General features: G+C 34.7%; 1 pseudogene; it reads right to left on the minus strand.

Moving 5' to 3' along the window:
* Window positions 1–1756: 1756 nt before the first annotated feature.
* LOC21397157 lies at window positions 1757–3853 on the minus strand (annotated as a pseudogene).
* Between the last annotated feature and the right edge of the window lie 4190 nt (window positions 3854–8043).

Consider the following 8043-nt stretch of genomic DNA (forward strand, 5'->3'; position numbering starts at 1 on the left):
TTAATTCTGAAGAAATATTACAATCTAGTGGGGGATTGTTAGAGAGATTGTAATATATCTCTCAATCTTGATATCACAAAATTAGATTAAAACACATTCGGGAAGAGTGGGCTGACGCAAGCACGCGCTGCAGTGCGAAGGAGTGCGCGCTGCAGCGTACGAACGCGCTGCAGTGCGTTTGGGCGCTGCAGCCTGCGCAAAACAGACCTCTCGGGTCTGTTTTGCTAGGCTTGCGCGCTGCAGCGCACAGCAGCGTACGCTGCAGCACACGGGCGCGCTGCAGCGCGCGTTTGGGCGTTGCAGCCTGCGCAAAAACAGACCTCTCGGGTCTGTTTTTGCTAAGCCCTCGCGCTGCAGCGCGCCTCTTGGGCGCTGCAGCGTAAATCATCGACGGAAAATGTGTTCGTGTGTTTTAGTGATCTGAAAAGGTCTCAAACCATTGCATCTATTTGTGATATGTTTTCTCACATATCTGAGCACTTATTAACAATAGAAATAAGTATTGTTATAAGTGCATCAGCATATAAAAGATAACCATCAAATTGAAAATGTATCTTTATGTGAAAGGTTGTAACACTTAGAGAGGATGTATGCATCCCTGTCTTTATATGATGGACTTCAGAAAAATACAGATTAACAATTGTTCTGGAACTCAATATTTTTGCTGGATATTGTGTTCAAGGGTTTGTTGTATCTTGGGGGTAATTTGTCATTTAGAACTCGTTAGCAAACTTTGAGAAGTGAGGACAAATAAAACCTTAAAACAAAGTATTCCTATACGCCTCAAATCATTCTTTCTGAAGGAATCAAACGAAGCCGGACAAGTTTATTATCACGATGTCAGACAGGCCGCAGGCAAAAAGATAAAAAAACCTGATACTAAGACAGACCTTGACTACGATTTAACTAAGCATCATCTATCGGTCAATCGATTACTCTAATGGATGGACCACACTTTTAGGCAAGTGGTTATGGATATTTTGAGAGGAGAGGGATAGCTCGAGTCTTCGAATCCATTAGGTAGAAGTTTCACACCTTTATACTTCTCCACCCCTTCACATACTTTTCATTTTGAAAAGGAACTACAGCCAGCCTCAGTTCCATACTTTTTTGATTTGGACAAGAAAGAACCACAAAAATCCCTAGAAACGGTAGTCTACTCTACGGGAGGATTTCATGGATCTTGAATCTTATTGATCTTATCGAGTTAGTTCTGCACCACCACAGGGCCCAAACCATACCTTGAGGGTGGTTGCAACGGGCTTTCATGAATCTCATTTGCGAAGTAGAGCCCAGCCCTTAAAGGTGCGGAGCCTAAAGAAGTGGGTAGGGGTTTCCTCTAAACGAGAGTCAACCGAAGATGAGGGCATTCGTTCATCCTTCAGTTCAAAGCGCCAACAGGATTGGCTACGACAAACATAAACCATTTCTTACTTCCAAACAAAGTTTGAACGTTGTCTAATCAAATCCCAAGTTCTCTATTCTTTTTATCCTCCCAAATCCGAATTTCTCCAACAAATAATAATAAGTATATTAGCTGGTAGTTATTGTAGGAAGCTTTCTATGAAAGAGCTATGTATTTGATATTCTAATCTTAAATGAGACTGGAAAACGAACATAAATCTAAACGTGTTAATTGGCCTAAGAAACGACAATCTGCAAATCAAAAAACGTGTTATCTCGATATAGAGTGGCTAAAAGTTGAAGCACGGAAAATAATTTGGAATACAAGCAAAAAGAGACGCTAAAAATGCTATGAAGTAATGGAATTTTCCTTTGGAAGCTAAATTCTTAACAACGAAGAAATTAAAATGAGCAAATTACAACATTTTCTCTGTAAAACAAATTAGGAAAAAAAAAAGAAAAAAAAAAGGAATCTATGGGGAGATAGAGAGGAAGTTACAGGCATGTGTATGAGGCGGGTAGTAACTGTTACCAATCACCACCATTGATGAACAAGAACTCCACTTTGCCTTAGAGAAGTAAACAGCTCCAAGCATTGCCCATACGTTTTCTCATATTTTTCACTCCTCTGGCCAGGGCAACACCTCTGCCACCTTTTGTAATGGCATTCAAGGAAAATCTCATCGATCAAGCAAATTGCCCCGGTCTCAAAAAGCCTCGGAATCAGATCAAATTCGGTCCCTTCCACATCCATTTTCATCACCACGAAGTCCTTCTCCAAGACCGTGTTCTTCAGCCAATTCGCGAAATCAAAGCCCTGAATCTTATCCACCTCACCATCAAACCCGCCCTTCGAGTTCACCGGCTGAATCCTACCCATTCCTCGGCCTTTAACTGAGACTTTGTCACCCGGATCCTGGTTAATCTCAAAGGATAATGTCTCATTCTTCACCCAGGCTGCATATGGCAACAAGGTCACCCCTTTCTTCACTTTGTACTCATCATGGAAAGTTTTATCGGCCTCAATCGCATAAACTTCAAAGGTCTTGTTCTGCTTCGGGTATTGCTTCTTAAACCAACTCCCAATACTAGAACCATAGCTTCTCGCTCCAACATCCACATACACATACCTATTCTTAAAGCTTATATCAGCCATTGAAGGAAGATACTTTATGTTCTTAATATTCCTTTTCAAGGTAATCCAAGGCTTTAATGGCTCTTCCTTAATCAAAGGCTCGGCTTTCCGGACTAAATCTTGCTTATACCCAGGAACCGAGCACTTATTCCCCGAATTGCCATGGGGTTTTTCCATCCCATGGCCAAGAATATCACACTCTTACCATCTCACGTACAAAAGGCATCGAAGAATCAAAACCATCTATATCACGTATAGTCAATAAATTGCAGCAATTGAATAAACCAAGAAAAGAATTGAAACTGTACGTATCTTTCGCGCTGATGTGGACCACTGCGAACCCTTCGGGCTTCAGCGTCCGCACGATCTCCGAGGCAAAATCCAACGGATGCAGCGACCTGTCCAGCCTCCCACCGCCGGAGAAGACGAAGTCAAAGGTATTGTCATCGAACGGCATCCGATGCGCCTCGCCGTTGACAACCAACGGCTTAGACGCCTTCTTAAAAATCCCGACCGAATCAGAGACTCCGATCTCCTTCAGCGCGAAGACGTCCTGTCCCTTGCGGGTTTCAACGCAGAGAGCCTTTGATTCCGGCGAGAGGTAGCCATGGGAGATCAGATCTTGGAATATCGAGGAGTAGAAATTCACTGCCTTGATCCAGTCCTTGCTGGTGTAAAGGTCCCTCCGTACGGAACCCGCTCCTCCAACAACTACAGCCTCGTTCCCCGATATCGCGGAGGCTCCGCCGCCTGCGCCGGCTATCATGAAATTGAGATTCTCCGGCAAGGAGAAGAAGCAGAAATCACCGACGTTGCAGGACTCGCCGGTGACGGTCACGACATAGGCGAATCGAACGCCGATTATAAGAACGCCGAACAAAAGCAACCGCACCAGAAAATTCTTGAGCAAGCTAGGTTTTCCCAAGGCAGTCTCCATTATTGAAATTACCAGAAAAAAATACCAAAATCAAACCCAAAAACAAAAAAAAAAGAATTTTTCTACTGTGTTTTTGTATTCCTAAAACCCTTAGAGAAAGAAAGTCGAAGAGAGAGAGAGTTTTAGCGAGAGCAGAAGCGAGCGGAGGTGTGGTTGGCTCCGATGAGGGATCGTCTCTGGGAAGAAGAATGGCAGATGGGGAAATAGAGAGAAGAGGAAGGGGCAAAACGGGATAGCATGGTTTTAGGGTTTTTTTTTTTTTTTTTTCCTTCTATTTCTCGGCCATTACTCTGATCGGACCGTTAGAGAGTGAGCGAAAAAGGAAAAAGGGAAAGGAGAAGGGATTTTGTTTTGGGTATTGAGATTGAGGATGAAAGAGAGAGAGAGAGATGAAAGCGGAAACTTGAATTATGAATAATGACGAACGCGGCACCCCAGATAACTGGATACCGGAATACCCGGTTGCCACGCGGCAAAAGGAATCGGGTATAGGTTTTGTTCTACACACGGGGTGAGTTGCGTCAAAAGGCCAGGAACCTGACGCGAATTTGGCTCTCTTTTTTTTTTTTTTTGAATTATTTAGCATTACTCATTTGTTGTTTGATGGGTGGTAACGTTAGGGAGTTCATCTAATAGGATCTAACTTATTTTAGTCCTATAATAATTAATACAATTAAAAAATTAATTTTAAAAAATTATATCCAATTCAATTTAATTATTAGTGTGTCATTTAATTTATTCTAATTCGCTTAAAGTCGGTTTAAATTAGATTGAATTAATCAATTTGTGCTTTAATTTTTTATATATTTATTATTTTTTATTTTTCTATTCAACCTATTTATTAAATCTTTTTGACAAAATTTAAATACTACCTTAAAAAAATAAAAGAAGAATTAACATCGATATTTCTAAAAAAGTATATAAACTCCAAATTATTTCAACGTGGATTAAACATCCAACCAAACAACTTAAAAACAAAATAAAGTTACAAACTGATAAATATAAAAAGCTTAGCAAAAAAATGATGAAAAACATAAAAAGAAGCGTCTATGAGAGAAATTTAATTTAAATTTTGGGTAAATAATATAAATATATTTTTATATTTTTATATAATGTATTGAGGTTAGATTGGTTTGGAATGTGTGTTTCAAAACTAAAATTAACATCCTATTTAATTCAAGTCGATTTTTAAGAATTCACAACCAATCTAATCTAATTGAGATCGGTTATCCGTTAAAAATGAATTAGATTGGATTAGACTGGACCTATTGGTTTAATCAGATAATTGGATCCGATGAACGCCACTAAGTGTCGTACGTGTCACATTCATAGCGAGACAAACACTGTTGTAAGCATTTAATTAATCAAACCATAAATTGTATAGTTTAAATTTATCATGATGACGAAAAAAATTGACTTATTTATGGTCCAATAAATTCAATTAAATAAAAATTGATAGCATTACTCAAAGTTAAGAAATATATATAAGTAACAACTATCTTTTGCCTCTAAACCGAATTTGCTACATATATAATTAACAAGTACTTAGGTTTTCAAATCTTTGTATTAAAGCAAATAAATATAGTCTCTGCATTAAAGAACTCATTATATTGATAAAAAAAAATCTCTTACAGGATGTTCATAAAAACTTAGGCTTGTTCTTTTGGAGTTTAACTTGAGTATAATTCTTGAGTTGAATTTGAGTTATAACTTGAGTTGAATTTGTAACTTGAGTTTGTGTTTGGTTGTGTACATTTGAGTTATAGTTTGAAATAAGAATCTTTTTGAGTTTGTGTTTGAGTGAGTCAAAAGTTGAATTTGTATTTAGATAATATTTTAATAAAAACTCAATGCTGATGAAAAATTTTAATAGGGTATATGGGTCGGGTGTTATTCGTCTTTTCATTTTCAACGCATATAAAAAAAATCATCTCAATCAGAATTAAAACGAAAAAGTTATAGCATTTTTAAAAATAGAAAAAATATTATTCATTAATTTGAGTTCGAGTTTCTGAACTCGAGTTGAAAGGAAAACTTGAACTCGAGTTTTATTCCTAAACTCGAGTTTGAACTCGAATTTAAACTCGAGTTTAAATTTAAAAGAACATGAACTCGAATAAAATTATAACTCGAATTTAAACTCGAGTTAATAATTCTGTAGTCTCAACTAATTGAAAAACTGTTAGTGATGATGATATCTAGGATTATCTTCTTTATTTTTTTGAAGTGTTAGATTTCGTTCCTAAATATAGGTATTGTCATTTTTGAATGCCAACTTAGCAAAATAAATAAATAAATAAATAAATAAATAAATGCTGGTTGGTTGACAATATGCTGTCTCAATTAATGCTTCAAATATGAAAATATCTTTGTTCACCAAAAATATGAAAATATCTTTATGTCGACGGTAATATCTGTGTGTCAAGGGAGATGACCATTTGTGGCTAACATGTGTTTGCGTCAAGGATTAGTGTACTGTTGAAAACTTTTATTGTTAGCTTTTAGGGGGAAAACATATTTGCCGAAATAAAAATAAATAATGAAAATTTTTTTAAGGTAAATAATGAAATTTTTGAAAGTTAAATAAATAAGAGTAAATTCATAATTTACCAAGTAAATATTGTATTTACTCTATAATTAAATTTAATAAATAAAGGATTTATCTTGTAAATTTTAGATTTATCCCATAACCAATTTGATTAATAAGAAATTTGCTCTGTAAATCCGAATTTCCCTTATTTAAAATTGATAATACGAGATATAGTAAATTTACTCCTATAAAACTCTAAATTGTACACATTTTATCAATATCACTAGCTTTTCTATTTATTTACATATAATATTAACTAATTTTTAGTTTATATACTTTTTTCCATCACAGACTGTATATGCTATTTTATAACAGATACTTAACTTCTAATTTGTGGTGTGAGTACAAAAAACGTCCATTCTTCTCTTATGTTGAAAAAGTAAGGGTTCGTTCACTTCACTGATTCGAGTTTATAATTCGAGTTGAGATGTGATTTTATGTGAGAGCTTTTTACTGTAGCAAAAAAGTTAGATGTGATTATTTGTGAGAGCTTTTTACTGTAGCAAAACTCGAATTCTAAGCTCGAATTGATGAAGTGAACGGGGCCTTAGTTTCCCTCAGGCAGCAAAGAGATGGTCTGTGCCACTATTAGGATCTCTTCGTTTCATTAGAGTTAATTTAGGTTTACATTAAGATTTCTAAGGTCCTTATTAGTAGTTTTAGTTAATATATATTCTTCTGTAGTTGCTATAATAAGAAACTCTAGCCTCCCTTTTCACTCTTCTTTATTTTGCATTGTGTTATCTCACACGGTGTAATGAGAGCTTAAATTCATGTGGAGTCTCAATTTTTTATTTCATAAGGAAAGATGAAAAGGAATGAATATATAAATATTTATATTTTGATATGAATATTTGCGATTAGTGCATGTATTAAAAATTCAAGCGCATATATAAATGTTTAGTCCAAATATAATACAGTAATACTACGCAACACCCAAAAAAGAAAAAAAAAAAAAACTTAAAAAATTAAAAAAACGTGTAGTGTTGGGTTGACACATAAAATTGATCCTTTTATGATCCATAAATTCAATTAGTAAAAACAATATAAAATTACTATGAATTATCATAAATTAATAACAACTACCTATGTCTTTAGACCAAATTTATTGCATATAATCCCCTCAACAAATTATTACATATAAACCTACTCAATTTTTGTTTTGTTTTTTCTTTTAATCTCATATAAACTTACTAAAGTTTTCAAGTCTCCCATCGAAGCACATAAATTAGTTTTAAATTACTTATTCTAAAAAATTCATAAAGGGGTCGTGTTGATACGATTACCCGTTCAACTTATTTGCATTATGCGGTCAACTTATTATAAAAATTCATAAAAGGGTCGTGTTGTTTCGGTATCGTGCAAGCACAATAAAGACAAAAAATAGAAATGAAAACGATTTTTTGGTTTAGTGTAAAATAAGAGAGAAATGAAAAGCGATTTTTAGTCGTTTTTCATTTTTTGTTTTCGTTTTCTCCTCTCTTGAGCATAGAGAAAGAGACATAGACATTAATGGGTTTTTTATACTGAAGACAATTTCTTGATAAAATTACCAAACGCATTTTCAAAAATGATTTCTGTCTGAGATTGAAAACGTTTTCATTTTCATTTTCATATAAAAAAATAAAATCATTTTGAAATGAGTTCTAAACGCGCCCTTTATTTTTTATTTTTGGCTGAAAACAGTTGTCATTTATGTTGGAGTTGAGGTTTGCTTTCCCTCTTTTTAGACCAATTAGTTTAGACTACGTTTATAATTAAAGTTATCGCACGTATAAAGTTATAATTAAAACTAATTAAAGTTTTAATAACGTCAAATACAAAGAAAAAAATAAAATATAGAAAACAAAGGTCATGAAGAAATTTAAAAAGAGTATATAAATAAGGGAGATTTTAAGTGAAAAACTTATTTCATTAAATTGATGAAACATTCTAAATTATAAGATCACAAAATAAGAGAAAAAAGCATAGGCAAGG

Source organism: Morus notabilis, unplaced genomic scaffold (genome assembly GCF_000414095.1).
Source record: "Morus notabilis unplaced genomic scaffold, ASM41409v2 Scaffold403, whole genome shotgun sequence".
Lineage (NCBI taxonomy): Eukaryota > Viridiplantae > Streptophyta > Magnoliopsida > Rosales > Moraceae > Morus > Morus notabilis.